General features: G+C 37.8%; 2 long non-coding RNA genes across 2 annotated transcripts; one reads left to right on the top strand and one right to left on the bottom strand.

Annotated features, from left to right (window-relative positions):
• The first annotated feature begins 241 nt into the window (after window positions 1–241).
• On the top strand, window positions 242–2,688 carry LOC145424385 (uncharacterized). Its single transcript, XR_013905444.1, has 2 exons — window positions 242–1,543; window positions 1,922–2,688. It is a non-coding gene; the product is annotated as an uncharacterized LOC145424385 (long non-coding RNA).
• Window positions 2,689–11,336: 8,648 nt separating this feature from the next.
• On the bottom strand, window positions 11,337–14,555 carry LOC145424386 (uncharacterized). Its single transcript, XR_013905445.1, has 2 exons — window positions 12,482–14,555; window positions 11,337–12,103 (listed from the first exon to the last, which is right to left on the bottom strand). It is a non-coding gene; the product is annotated as an uncharacterized LOC145424386 (long non-coding RNA).
• Window positions 14,556–15,582: the final 1,027 nt, after the last annotated feature.

Below are 15,582 nucleotides of genomic sequence, written 5' to 3'. Positions count from 1 at the left end.
AAATTCTATATTTATTAAGTTATGCAGGCTTGTTTGCACAACAAGGCTAAATAATTATATAAACTTTTCTCAATCTAAATATTGTACTTTGGTAGAATTAAAAAATAAGTGTAGTGCAGGTCTATGATAGAGAGTGATATTATACCCCTTTCGTCAAAAAAAGTGACAGGTTGCTTCCGGAGCTCATTAATTATTCATGAGCTCCGGAAGTCCGGAAGTAGGAAGCAATCCCTTAATTAAATTATCCCCTAATTAAATTATCCTCTAATTAAATTAGCTCCGGAAGTCCGGAAGTAGGAAGTAATTAAATAATAAAAATATGATATTCATAAAAATATGATATTCATAAAAATATGATATTCATAAAAATATAATTGATTATTTAGAAAGTTTCTTATATATCAAAATAGCATTCTTTTATTTCTTTAAGCAATTAAAAAATTTATTTATTTTTTTATGCTCAAAAAACGCCATCTGGTGGTGGGTCAGTGTGTGCGCGCGCCCGCGCGCGCCCGAGGCTGTGTGTCTGGGCGCGCGGGGGCGCGCCCGTGTCTCCGGACCGTGCTCTCTCGGGCTCCGTGCTCATGTGTTTAAAAATGTATTAAACCATATTAAAATTGTTTAGTTAAACTTGTGCTTTTGTAACGTTCAGTATGGCCACAAACACATGCTGCATGCCTTGGGGGAAAACTTTATTTAGATTTATATGCATTTGTAGATTTAGAATAAAACTCATACTCAGAAAAAACAACTCGCGCGATCCCCGCAGCCCCCTTAACCTAATCCTTAGATACATAAGCAGGGAAAACTCCTTAAAAAACCCTCCGCTATTTCTCCAAAACCCTACAATAACTTGTTAGGGTACCCCCTCTATTCCCAAAACCTTATATTCGATAACAGGGAAAATCCTGAAAAAATCCTTAGTCTTTTTTCTCAAATTCAGCGCCCCGCGGCTCCCTTCATGCTCAGCCAAACAAAGCCAAAACTCCTTTTAAAAATTTCTCCGCGATTTCTCCAAAACCCCTAGAATAACTTGTTAGCTACCCCTCTATTCCCAAAAAAAAAGCGCTATAATCCAAAAACATTGGGAAAGCTCCTTACTCTTTTTTCTTCAAAAACTTGCCTCTTGCTAGCTACCTCTAAAATTCTACGCAGAGTCTAAGTTCTACCTCGCTCTTAATCGCACCGATCCCGCAACAGCTTCCAGAGCACAATTTTTTCCTGCTTGTTCGCTCCCCGCTCTGGTCCCGAATGCGCTGCTTACCTCGTTTGAAAATTCCCCCCTTAGACCAACTCCGCCTCACTGCGCCCCGCTGCCAATCACATAACCCTTGCACCGCTCCCTTCGCACCCCGGTTAGCCAATCCGCTCCAGCTCTGATTTTACGATCTCCCGCTGATGTTAAGACTATCTTCGAACCCAGAAGAGATCTGACTTCAGACGTATCAACAACTGGCGCCGCTCAGACTGCTTGCGAGTTCGCATAGGGAGCGGCCGATTTCAACAGCAACTACCTTCGCGTGCCCTATGTGCATATCACTCGGTAAGTGTTAATCTTCCTCTCTAACTACATTTTTGTATTTTCCTTTTTACCATTCTGTCAATCCTTTCATTTAAAAAAAATAAATAAATATCACAATGGTTTGTAACAGGTACAATACACCATCCATCCATTCGCCTCCACTTATCCTTTTCTTAGGCTCGCGCTGTGCGCTGGAGCCTATCCCACGTACAATACACTTTAAAATATATATAAGCTCCCCTCTAACACTCAGAGCTAAAAAGTGCGTTTGTAAGTTAAACTATAGCAGCGATCATGGCCTCATCGGGTATCTCATATCATCTTGTTATTGTTATGTTATTTGATATTTTGCTAGTTTGCGTGTTTTAAAACTCTTTTTGTTTTTCTTTATATTTTTAGACCCAGATGTGTTAACCTGATCCCTGTGAAACACCAGCTCTGCGTGGATTTTGACCGCGAGTGACCGGATGTTGTTTCCGGCCTGAGGTTGCCTGAAATGCCGTGAGGCTCGTTTGAAAGATTGCGCCCGAGACCAACTCCGCCTCCAAGGCATGCCTACCTTTAGCTGCCACCAGTGAGATATCAGAGCCGGGCTCCACATATCCAATCAGGAGCACGAGCAAGACAGCTTTTGCAGACTCTCCAGAAATATACAAGTCCTTACCAACTGCTCTGCAACCCAGTGTTTCTGGTCCCCTCACTAACATCGCTTTTTGAGATATTTTTTATGAACCATCAAAAAAGCAATTTTACCCCATAGACTGGGTCTGAGGGCAGCAGCGGGGACAAATGATTGTAATGAAGCGACGGACATTTCATGGCTGGTCTTGCATAATCGTGAGTTATTATGTCATATGGTGATAAGTACATAGTTTTGCAAGAGGCATACAAGCACTGTGGAAAAAGTAATCATAAAACTGTTTTTGTGAACACCCTACGTTATGCTTTAAAAAATGTGATACATGTAATGAGATCATCAAAGAACATGATTTAAAAAAAAAAAACTTTTATTCTTATGCTTTTAAAGTATGTCAGATTATCTTAAAACACTTATTTGTATGTTATAATGTTTTTCTTACACCATGTGTAATTTTTATAGACACCTTATTCATTGTATCAATGTGTAATTATGTATCTTTGATAAATAAATAAAATATTTAATCTTGTATTTGTGTACTTTCTGGTGATTCAATAAAAAATTAGTCACATATCGCTCTGATAAACACAGATGGTTGAAAGAAATGTTTGATGGAACAAAGGAAACAAGTGTCTTGCTGCTAAACTTTTAAGTCACCATGGTTTAAATGAGAAAGTCTGTATGTAAAACATGAAAAACTCCATATCAGTGATATCTACAAAGGTGTACTCATTTCTTTGTAATGGTACTTTACTGTTCCAATGAAACAAAAAGAAAATCTCATTTTTAAAGTACATTTTTCGGCCATCCTGACCTATTTTCAGGGGCAAGAATGTTGATGTTAGACTGTGTTTTAAATCAGGTTGTGATCTTAAACTAACTATCACAGCACTGATTTCAGTTGTAATGTCAATTAGAATCCCAATTTGGCTTTTCTCCAGTCAGTGTTATGGTGAAATTTAACTTGTTCTTTTGTGTAATTGCACATGGCCCAGCAAAGGACCCCTTAGTAAGCTGTACAGCATAAGTTTTCAATTCACTTTTGTCAGAAAACTTCACAGTATGAGAAGTTACAGCACAGTTTTCTCCAAACGTGTGGTTCTTTTTCAGCCAGCGTGCTTTTAGAGCATCTACATTAGCTCATGTAGTAAAAGTACAATCAGTAAGTGTACTTTAACATTTGAGATTCCGAGTCACTCTTGCTTAGATCATGTGAACTATATCATGAACCTTTTTTTTGTATAATGCATTAAACGTGTTCAAATCAGTTTAGTTAAAATAAATTGAAAATAATCTAGAGACAAGCAACTCCTTTTTAGCTTCTGTTATGTATTTACCTCTCACACCTTAATCTAGATGTTAGTGTTCTCAGAGTTAACATGTCTCAGGTTGCCATGTTGTATTTCTAATACCCAGCCTCAGTGTTCGCCCTGTTGACCCTCAAATCCAAACACCAATGATCTAGATATTCACAAAATTCATAAGGAGATTCTTAAGGTCTTAAGTTTTGTTGTTTTTATGTTTTACAAAAAAAAAAAACTTCACATTTTTTATATTTTTAAATGAAAGTGACATGCAAGGATATTTTTCTTTAGTGATGTTGCTTCAGCAATCTCAAATACTAATTATTCTGGGAATTTTTATGGTCAAACTATGTGATTTTCCAAATGTGTGTGTGTGTGGAGTAAAATGACCTTGTTCTTATGATGTTGTCACCGTGAATCATTTAGGATTAACAACACAAATTGTATCGATAGCAGAAACAGTCTTATAACTTATAGTTCTCACACGTTACCGCTAGTTTTACAAACGCAGTCTTCTTCAGCTCTGTTATGTAGCTTTTATGAAACTGATTTTCCATAGTACAAGTAGAATTTAATTTTTCTTTGCTCTCCAGTATAAATGCAATAATTTGCAGGCTTTTTACTGAAACTCTCACAATGCAACACTCAATGCTCAGAGCTTCATATATCAACAGCTCTGAAAATATCTTCTTTTTTAAAGTAATGTAGGACAGGATCTCTCACTCTCTGTGTCTCAAAAAAACCCAACTAAACTGGCAATCACCACTAAACAAATGAAAGTAGTTTATGGCTTTTTTATCAGCTGCATTTCTTTCATTTATGTATTGATCCCATTGTTTATTGGTAATGCTTTTAGGTCACTGTTTTAGCATGTCTGCCTCACACTCCATTTAAACAGTTTAACAGATAGTGGGGTCTGGTAAGGAAGTTGGGGGGAAGCAGACAACTCCATAGGAAGAGTCTTTTTGTCTTTTCTCCACTGTAAAAGATAGCAAGGCAGTGTGAAACTTTCTTTGCGGGAAAGACAAAACTGAGAGCCATGCTAGGCTCAGTGAGAGACTCTGCTCACCCTCTGCCCCAGCGATGGCAGTCCCTCACCAAGCTCGATTTCTGTTCTTTGTCTTGATTAAAGAATGTTAGCTACCGCTCATCGCTTGTCTGCAGGCTTTATTAAATGGAAAACTTCCACAACAACCTCTAAACAGTGGTTTATGGCTTTTTGTCACCTGCAACACCATGTAACACTTGGATGTTAGATTCTTTTACCAGTCAGTGTTGTTAGCCCCAACCCCCAGGCTCCAGGTGTCTGAGCTCTAACCCTGACTGCCAAATGTCCCCCTGAGGCCTTTGTGCCTTTTACCACCAGACTAAGTTTGTAGTCCTATCTACTAATATTATTTTATTTTTTATTATAGCACAAGTTTCAGTTAGGTTACTACTTTGACTTCCTCAATTTGAGCACATTTCTGACCCGATACTTTATCAAGCTTTTACTCGAGTGTTTTTGACACTAGCAGCTGTACTTCTACTTAAGTGAAAATTGCCTGCAATTTTGCCACCTCAGTTGCCACTTTTCTGGAGTTTGTACACTTTTTATATTGAAACGTTCAACGTTTTACGTGTTATCCTTGATCACAGTTCTAAACAAGTTAACTTTCTTCACTTCAAAGTAACCCAAAAAAAGAAACTATATGTCCAGTTCTCTTTACTCCAAACCTGGTTTAAGGCTATGCTGTTGTTGTGATATGGCCATACAAATAATATTAAGTTTAATTAATCTTAAAAAAAAAATGGCTGCTTCATGGCTACCTGTTCAGAGAATTTGCAGACTTTTATGGAAACTGTCACAATGTAACACTCTCACTGTCAAAACAGGGTTGATCCATGTTTCTATGAACACTGATTAATATATCAACAGCTCTGAAAATCCTTTTTTTTTTTTTTTAAGTAAAGCAGAACAGGATCTCTGTATCTCTAAAAATCCCAACAAAACTGGCAATCACCTCTAAACAAATGGAAGTAGTTTATGGATCTTTATCACCTGCAACACCATGTAACACCTAGATGTTAGAGTCTTTTACCATCACATTTGCAAGGGTTTATGTGTTATCCTTGATCACAGTTCTAAATAAGTTAACTTTCTTGACATAAAAGTAGCCCAAAGAAGACAAATATATGTCCAGTTCTTTTTTACTCCAAACCTACTGATCGGAAAACATTATGTGATGCTGGAAGTTTTCATCCTATCCATCTGCAAAACAAGTTTACCTGTAAGCCAACACATTAGACGTAAGCAAATTTGTGAAATTCCTGAACAATGTGCTTTGTGGAGTAGCAGTAGTACTAGAACTAGTACTAGTAGTCCTAGTATTCTGCAGCAACCAGGCTTCAAGAGTGATCACTCTTCTGGCTTTCAAATGGTGAAAACATGTCACAGTCTTAACCGCAAATCAGAAATGTTGGTAAATTTAAAAAGGAATTTAAACGTCAGCTTTGACATAGACACAGACTTTATTAATGCCACACTCAGGAAATTCACATGTTACACATGATTTAGCTCACCTGCTAAATCCCCAGAGCAATAACCCCATCAGCACCATTAGCCTGAGTGTTGATCCTCCAGGTGAGTGAGTGGAGTTGAGTGTGTGTGTGTGTGTGTGTGTGTGTGTGTGTGTGTGTGTGTGTGTGATCAGAGGTGAAGCTGCTTTCTGCAAAGTCTCATCAACAACCAAGAAGAGTCTAAAAGCACTAAATATGAAACAGACCATTTACCATACCCAACACTGAGCTCCTGCACAGTCAGATGGAGTGAAACATAATGTCCCAGTGGTGTTCTGTTGGATTTAGCAGGTGAGCGTTGTTGCCAGTCAAAACCTTTTTGGAAACTCTTTACAAGAATCAATGTAATTATTTGTTTTACTTGAATCAAATGTATTGGTTTATATACCTGAAATAAAACTTTTTTTTGGAAACCCGTTACATCAAATAAAACTTTCTTGGAAAAGCATTGCAAGAATCAATCGAGTTATTTGTTTTACCCCATTCAAATCTATTGGTTTCATTACATCAAATTAAATAATTTTGGAAACCCGTTACATCAAATAAAACTTTCTTGGAAAAACTTTACAAGAATCAATGTAATTATTTGTTTTACTTGAATCAAATGTATTGGTTTATATACTTGAAATAAAACTTTTTTGGAAACCCTGTACATGAAGTAAAAGGTTTTTGATCTTGTAAGTTCTGGCTTTAATATTTTCAGCTGATAAAGTGAACTTCATACAAACTCTGTGTTAGAAAAATGGGATAGTTTACTACATGCTATAAAAACACAATCCTTAATCTTTTATTTTGCAACTTTATCTTTCTGTTCTGGTTTTTAGAGTGATTGTTTTATTGACTCGTACTTTGGGAATCACCCTGTTGTGAGAAAAGGATAAGCTGGGAGAGAATACAGCATTATACAAGCAGAGTGTTTTAGCTGTATCCGTAGATCTAAGACATAAACCTTTATACTGATATGCTTTATACTGATATGGTAAAATTCTCTGAGTGTATTGGTTGTATATGACAAGTATTTGTAAATCATTAGTAGTTACTCTTGCATAGGTGTTTTGCTTGTTTTAAATTTGTGCACTATTTATTTTTATTTTTTGTATTTTGTAATGAATCTCTAATTCACTTTTTCTTGTTGGCCTTGTTGTGTGTACCTCACAAGTCAAATTATACATTGTGATGGAGCAGTCACAATACACCCGCACGAGACACAGTTTGATTTTTCTAACACAGAGTTTGTATGAAGTTCACTTTATCAGCTGAAAATATTAAAGCCAGAACTTACAAGATCAAAAATCTTTTACTTCATGTACAGGGTTTCCAAAAAAAGTTTTATTTCAAGTATATAAACCAATACATTTGATTCAAGTAAAACAAATAATTACATTGATTCTTGTAAAGTTTTTCCAAGAATGTTTTATTTGATGTAACGGGTTTCCAAAATTATTTAATTTGATGTAATGAAACCAATAGATTTGAATGGGGTAAAACAAATAACTCGATTGATTCTTGCAATGCTTTTCCAAGAAAGTTTTATTTGATGTAACGGGTTTCCAAAAAAAAGTTTTATTTCAGGTATATAAACCAATACATTTGATTCAAGTAAAACAAATAATTACATTGATTCTTGTAAAGAGTTTCCAAAAAGGTTTTGACTGGCAACAACGCTCACCTGCTAAATCCAACAGAACACCACTGGGACATTATGTTTCACTCCATCTGACTGTGCAGGAGCTCAGTGTTGGGTATGGTAAATGGTCTGTTTCATATTTAGTGCTTTTAGACTCTTCTTGGTTGTTGATGAGACTTTGCAGAAAGCAGCTTCACCTCTGATCACACACACACACACACACACACACACACACACACACACACACACACACACACACACACACACACTCAACTCCACTCACTCACCTGGAGGATCAACACTCAGGCTAATGGTGCTGATGGGGTTATTGCTCTGGGGATTTAGCAGGTGAGCTAAATCATGTGTAACATGTGAATTTCCTGAGTGTGGCATTAATAAAGTCTGTGTCTATGTCAAAGCTGACGTTTAAATTCCTTTTTAAATTTACCAACATTTCTGATTTGCGGTTAAGACTGTGACATGTTTTCACCATTTGAAAGCCAGAAGAGTGATCACTCTTGAAGCCTGGTTGCTGCAGAATACTAGGACTACTAGTACTAGTTCTAGTACTACTGCTACTCCACAAAGCACATTGTTCAGGAATTTCACAAATTTGCTTACGTCTAATGTGTTGGCTTACAGGTAAACTTGTTTTGCAGATGGATAGGATGAAAACTTCCAGCATCACATAATGTTTTCCGATCAGTAGGTTTGGAGTAAAAAAGAACTGGACATATATTTGTCTTCTTTGGGCTACTTTTATGTCAAGAAAGTTAACTTATTTAGAACTGTGATCAAGGATAACACATAAACCCTTGCAAATGTGATGGTAAAAGACTCTAACATCTAGGTGTTACATGGTGTTGCAGGTGATAAAGATCCATAAACTACTTCCATTTGTTTAGAGGTGATTGCCAGTTTTGTTGGGATTTTTAGAGATACAGAGATCCTGTTCTGCTTTACTTAAAAAAAAAAAAAAAAGGATTTTCAGAGCTGTTGATATATTAATCAGTGTTCATAGAAACATGGATCAACCCTGTTTTGACAGTGAGAGTGTTACATTGTGACAGTTTCCATAAAAGTCTGCAAATTCTCTGAACAGGTAGCCATGAAGCAGCCATTTTTTTTTTAAGATTAATTAAACTTAATATTATTTGTATGGCCATATCACAACAACAGCATAGCCTTAAACCAGGTTTGGAGTAAAGAGAACTGGACATATAGTTTCTTTTTTTGGGTTACTTTGAAGTGAAGAAAGTTAACTTGTTTAGAACTGTGATCAAGGATAACACGTAAAACGTTGAACGTTTCAATATAAAAAGTGTACAAACTCCAGAAAAGTGGCAACTGAGGTGGCAAAATTGCAGGCAATTTTCACTTAAGTAGAAGTACAGCTGCTAGTGTCAAAAACACTCGAGTAAAAGCTTGATAAAGTATCGGGTCAGAAATGTGCTCAAATTGAGGAAGTCAAAGTAGTAACCTAACTGAAACTTGTGCTATAATAAAAAATAAAATAATATTAGTAGATAGGACTACAAACTTAGTCTGGTGGTAAAAGGCACAAAGGCCTCAGGGGGACATTTGGCAGTCAGGGTTAGAGCTCAGACACCTGGAGCCTGGGGGTTGGGGCTAACAACACTGACTGGTAAAAGAATCTAACATCCAAGTGTTACATGGTGTTGCAGGTGACAAAAAGCCATAAACCACTGTTTAGAGGTTGTTGTGGAAGTTTTCCATTTAATAAAGCCTGCAGACAAGCGATGAGCGGTAGCTAACATTCTTTAATCAAGACAAAGAACAGAAATCGAGCTTGGTGAGGGACTGCCATCGCTGGGGCAGAGGGTGAGCAGAGTCTCTCACTGAGCCTAGCATGGCTCTCAGTTTTGTCTTTCCCGCAAAGAAAGTTTCACACTGCCTTGCTATCTTTTACAGTGGAGAAAAGACAAAAAGACTCTTCCTATGGAGTTGTCTGCTTCCCCCCAACTTCCTTACCAGACCCCACTATCTGTTAAACTGTTTAAATGGAGTGTGAGGCAGACATGCTAAAACAGTGACCTAAAAGCATTACCAATAAACAATGGGATCAATACATAAATGAAAGAAATGCAGCTGATAAAAAAGCCATAAACTACTTTCATTTGTTTAGTGGTGATTGCCAGTTTAGTTGGGTTTTTTTGAGACACAGAGAGTGAGAGATCCTGTCCTACATTACTTTAAAAAAGAAGATATTTTCAGAGCTGTTGATATATGAAGCTCTGAGCATTGAGTGTTGCATTGTGAGAGTTTCAGTAAAAAGCCTGCAAATTATTGCATTTATACTGGAGAGCAAAGAAAAATTAAATTCTACTTGTACTATGGAAAATCAGTTTCATAAAAGCTACATAACAGAGCTGAAGAAGACTGCGTTTGTAAAACTAGCGGTAACGTGTGAGAACTATAAGTTATAAGACTGTTTCTGCTATCGATACAATTTGTGTTGTTAATCCTAAATGATTCACGGTGACAACATCATAAGAACAAGGTCATTTTACTCCACACACACACACATTTGGAAAATCACATAGTTTGACCATAAAAATTCCCAGAATAATTAGTATTTGAGATTGCTGAAGCAACATCACTAAAGAAAAATATCCTTGCATGTCACTTTCATTTAAAAATATAAAAAATGTGAAGTTTTTTTTTTTTTGTAAAACATAAAAACAACAAAACTTAAGACCTTAAGAATCTCCTTATGAATTTTGTGAATATCTAGATCATTGGTGTTTGGATTTGAGGGTCAACAGGGCGAACACTGAGGCTGGGTATTAGAAATACAACATGGCAACCTGAGACATGTTAACTCTGAGAACACTAACATCTAGATTAAGGTGTGAGAGGTAAATACATAACAGAAGCTAAAAAGGAGTTGCTTGTCTCTAGATTATTTTCAATTTATTTTAACTAAACTGATTTGAACACGTTTAATGCATTATACAAAAAAAAGGTTCATGATATAGTTCACATGATCTAAGCAAGAGTGACTCGGAATCTCAAATGTTAAAGTACACTTACTGATTGTACTTTTACTACATGAGCTAATGTAGATGCTCTAAAAGCACGCTGGCTGAAAAAGAACCACACGTTTGGAGAAAACTGTGCTGTAACTTCTCATACTGTGAAGTTTTCTGACAAAAGTGAATTGAAAACTTATGCTGTACAGCTTACTAAGGGGTCCTTTGCTGGGCCATGTGCAATTACACAAAAGAACAAGTTAAATTTCACCATAACACTGACTGGAGAAAAGCCAAATTGGGATTCTAATTGACATTACAACTGAAATCAGTGCTGTGATAGTTAGTTTAAGATCACAACCTGATTTAAAACACAGTCTAACATCAACATTCTTGCCCCTGAAAATAGGTCAGGATGGCCGAAAAATGTACTTTAAAAATGAGATTTTCTTTTTGTTTCATTGGAACAGTAAAGTACCATTACAAAGAAATGAGTACACCTTTGTAGATATCACTGATATGGAGTTTTTCATGTTTTACATACAGACTTTCTCATTTAAACCATGGTGACTTAAAAGTTTAGCAGCAAGACACTTGTTTCCTTTGTTCCATCAAACATTTCTTTCAACCATCTGTGTTTATCAGAGCGATATGTGACTAATTTTTTATTGAATCACCAGAAAGTACACAAATACAAGATTAAATATTTTATTTATTTATCAAAGATACATAATTACACATTGATACAATGAATAAGGTGTCTATAAAAATTACACATGGTGTAAGAAAAACATTATAACATACAAATAAGTGTTTTAAGATAATCTGACATACTTTAAAAGCATAAGAATAAAAGTTTTTTTTTTTTAAATCATGTTCTTTGATGATCTCATTACATGTATCACATTTTTTAAAGCATAACGTAGGGTGTTCACAAAAACAGTTTTATGATTACTTTTTCCACAGTGCTTGTATGCCTCTTGCAAAACTATGTACTTATCACCATATGACATAATAACTCACGATTATGCAAGACCAGCCATGAAATGTCCGTCGCTTCATTACAATCATTTGTCCCCGCTGCTGCCCTCAGACCCAGTCTATGGGGTAAAATTGCTTTTTTGATGGTTCATAAAAAATATCTCAAAAAGCGATGTTAGTGAGGGGACCAGAAACACTGGGTTGCAGAGCAGTTGGTAAGGACTTGTATATTTCTGGAGAGTCTGCAAAAGCTGTCTTGCTCGTGCTCCTGATTGGATATGTGGAGCCCGGCTCTGATATCTCACTGGTGGCAGCTAAAGGTAGGCATGCCTTGGAGGCGGAGTTGGTCTCGGGCGCAATCTTTCAAACGAGCCTCACGGCATTTCAGGCAACCTCAGGCCGGAAACAACATCCGGTCACTCGCGGTCAAAATCCACGCAGAGCTGGTGTTTCACAGGGATCAGGTTAACACATCTGGGTCTAAAAATATAAAGAAAAACAAAAAGAGTTTTAAAACACGCAAACTAGCAAAATATCAAATAACATAACAATAACAAGATGATATGAGATACCCGATGAGGCCATGATCGCTGCTATAGTTTAACTTACAAACGCACTTTTTAGCTCTGAGTGTTAGAGGGGAGCTTATATATATTTTAAAGTGTATTGTACGTGGGATAGGCTCCAGCGCACAGCGCGAGCCTAAGAAAAGGATAAGTGGAGGCGAATGGATGGATGGTGTATTGTACCTGTTACAAACCATTGTGATATTTATTTATTTTTTTTAAATGAAAGGATTGACAGAATGGTAAAAAGGAAAATACAAAAATGTAGTTAGAGAGGAAGATTAACACTTACCGAGTGATATGCACATAGGGCACGCGAAGGTAGTTGCTGTTGAAATCGGCCGCTCCCTATGCGAACTCGCAAGCAGTCTGAGCGGCGCCAGTTGTTGATACGTCTGAAGTCAGATCTCTTCTGGGTTCGAAGATAGTCTTAACATCAGCGGGAGATCGTAAAATCAGAGCTGGAGCGGATTGGCTAACCGGGGTGCGAAGGGAGCGGTGCAAGGGTTATGTGATTGGCAGCGGGGCGCAGTGAGGCGGAGTTGGTCTAAGGGGGGAATTTTCAAACGAGGTAAGCAGCGCATTCGGGACCAGAGCGGGGAGCGAACAAGCAGGAAAAAATTGTGCTCTGGAAGCTGTTGCGGGATCGGTGCGATTAAGAGCGAGGTAGAACTTAGACTCTGCGTAGAATTTTAGAGGTAGCTAGCAAGAGGCAAGTTTTTGAAGAAAAAAGAGTAAGGAGCTTTCCCAATGTTTTTGGATTATAGCGCTTTTTTTTTGGGAATAGAGGGGTAGCTAACAAGTTATTCTAGGGGTTTTGGAGAAATCGCGGAGAAATTTTTAAAAGGAGTTTTGGCTTTGTTTGGCTGAGCATGAAGGGAGCCGCGGGGCGCTGAATTTGAGAAAAAAGACTAAGGATTTTTTCAGGATTTTCCCTGTTATCGAATATAAGGTTTTGGGAATAGAGGGGGTACCCTAACAAGTTATTGTAGGGTTTTGGAGAAATAGCGGAGGGTTTTTTAAGGAGTTTTCCCTGCTTATGTATCTAAGGATTAGGTTAAGGGGGCTGCGGGGATCGCGCGAGTTGTTTTTTCTGAGTATGAGTTTTATTCTAAATCTACAAATGCATATAAATCTAAATAAAGTTTTCCCCCAAGGCATGCAGCATGTGTTTGTGGCCATACTGAACGTTACAAAAGCACAAGTTTAACTAAACAATTTTAATATGGTTTAATACATTTTTAAACACATGAGCACGGAGCCCGAGAGAGCACGGTCCGGAGACACGGGCGCGCCCCCGCGCGCCCAGACACACAGCCTCGGGCGCGCGCGGGCGCGCGCACACACTGACCCACCACCAGATGGCGTTTTTTGAGCATAAAAAAATAAATAAATTTTTTAATTGCTTAAAGAAATAAAAGAATGCTATTTTGATATATAAGAAACTTTCTAAATAATCAATTATATTTTTATGAATATCATATTTTTATGAATATCATATTTTTATGAATATCATATTTTTATGAATATCATATTTTTATTATTTAATTACTTCCTACTTCCGGACTTCCGGAGCTAATTTAATTAGAGGATAATTTAATTAGGGGATAATTTAATTAAGGGATTGCTTCCTACTTCCGGACTTCCGGAGCTCATGAATAATTAATGAGCTCCGGAAGCAACCTGTCACTTTTTTTGACGAAAGGGGTATAATATCACTCTCTTATGATGATTTTTAGTGCTACTATAATCTAGTTCTGATTCTGGTTCTGTCTTGGTTACTGTTGTAGTCCTGTTTTAATTCCGGATCAGTTCTGGGCCTGGTTGAATTGGGGTTTAGTCCCTGTGTCTTGATACAGGCCTGACTTTGTTCTGCCTTGCTGCTTAATTAAAAAACTAGTTTAAGGTGTGTGTTTGTGTGTGTGTGTGTGTGTGTGTGTGTGTGTGTATGAAGTCATTCTTTTTTTTTTTTTTTTTTTTTATTGAACAAAACTCAGACCATAATAATCTTTCAGTCATTTCTACCCTCACTTAATTTCCTTTCGCTGCTCAGCTCTCACAAAGTGGCTCAGTTATGCTCCAATCACTCCATATTGTGGCCAATCACATGCGAGGATATAGGATAATATCATTATGTGAAAAACAGAGAGGGTGAGAGACGCGACAGTCAAGTGGAGCATCCGTCTGTCCTCTCAGTAAGTGAGTGAGAGTAGACAGCGGTGAGGAGGGCTGTGCGAAAGCAAAAACTCATAAATATGCTTGACACCCGTAAACGAAGCAGCATCTGGCTGCAGTTTAAAGACTTTTTTTGTCTCGGTCTCAGTCTTGCTCTTGGTCTCGTCTTGACTCGGTCTTGGTCTCGTCTCGACTCGGTCTTGGTCTTGTCTTGGTCTCGGATTAGGCGGTCTTGACTACAAGTCTAATGAAGAGTAGACCGATACATGAAATATTCCTTTATTGGGTGAAAAAAATCATACCATTTCATAACAGTTATGAAATGGTATGATTTTTAGTGAATCTAGTGTTAAAGCAGTTACTGCTTTAACACTAGATTCACTAAACCTAGATTCACTAAACCTGCGCAAATTTGCATAACTTCCCTCAACTCACCACCTACTAGAATTACTGGGGCAGATTCTGATGGAGGAGAGGTTTCATTTGTCCAGCAGGCCACTGATACCTCCTCAGAAGAATCTGTAAAGGAGACGGAACAAGAACCCAACATGCCTCCACGGAAGAGGCCCTGTGGTACTGGGAAGCCCAGCCAGAGCCACACGGCAAAAGACAGCACTGTGTGGGTAGAGGAGGACATTGGAATGCCCAGTGCAGTAGCAAATCGCTCGTGCTTCACTGTGCAAGCTGGACCCACAGAGTCTGCTAAGGTTTGTCACTGCCATATTACATATGATATTTATATAAACCCATTTAGAATGAGGTTCATGTAAATTGACCATTCTCTATTTGTTTATCTTCTGACAGCGTAAGATTACAAGTGTGCTCCAAAGCTTCCTTTGCCTGTTAGACGTGGGAATGCTGCAGACCACGTCCACGTGTACAGTCCATCAAGCCCACAGAACAAAGCCGGACTGGAATTTGTCAGTTCATGAACTAATGGCATTCATTTCAATCCTGTTTGTAAGAGCAATCATGTGTCCTGTTGGTGCCATTGTGGACTGCTGGTCAGAAAGATTTCTGATGCTAGTAATCAAAGAGACAATGCCCTGAGATTCATTTCAATTATGCAACACCTTCGATTTGATGACAAGGACACGCGGGCAGAACGAGTGAAAACAGATAAATTTGCGGCCATCTCCGACATCTGGACACGCTTCAACAAGAACTGTGCTAAGAGTTTCACTCCAGGAGAACACATGACCATAGATGAACAGCTGT

The sequence above is a fragment of the Astatotilapia calliptera genome, chromosome 23 (genome assembly GCF_964374335.1).
Source record: "Astatotilapia calliptera chromosome 23, fAstCal68.1, whole genome shotgun sequence".
Taxonomy (NCBI): domain Eukaryota; kingdom Metazoa; phylum Chordata; class Actinopteri; order Cichliformes; family Cichlidae; genus Astatotilapia; species Astatotilapia calliptera.
Note: the sequence above shows the minus strand (reverse complement) of the source record. Positions and strands in the feature narration are given on the sequence as shown.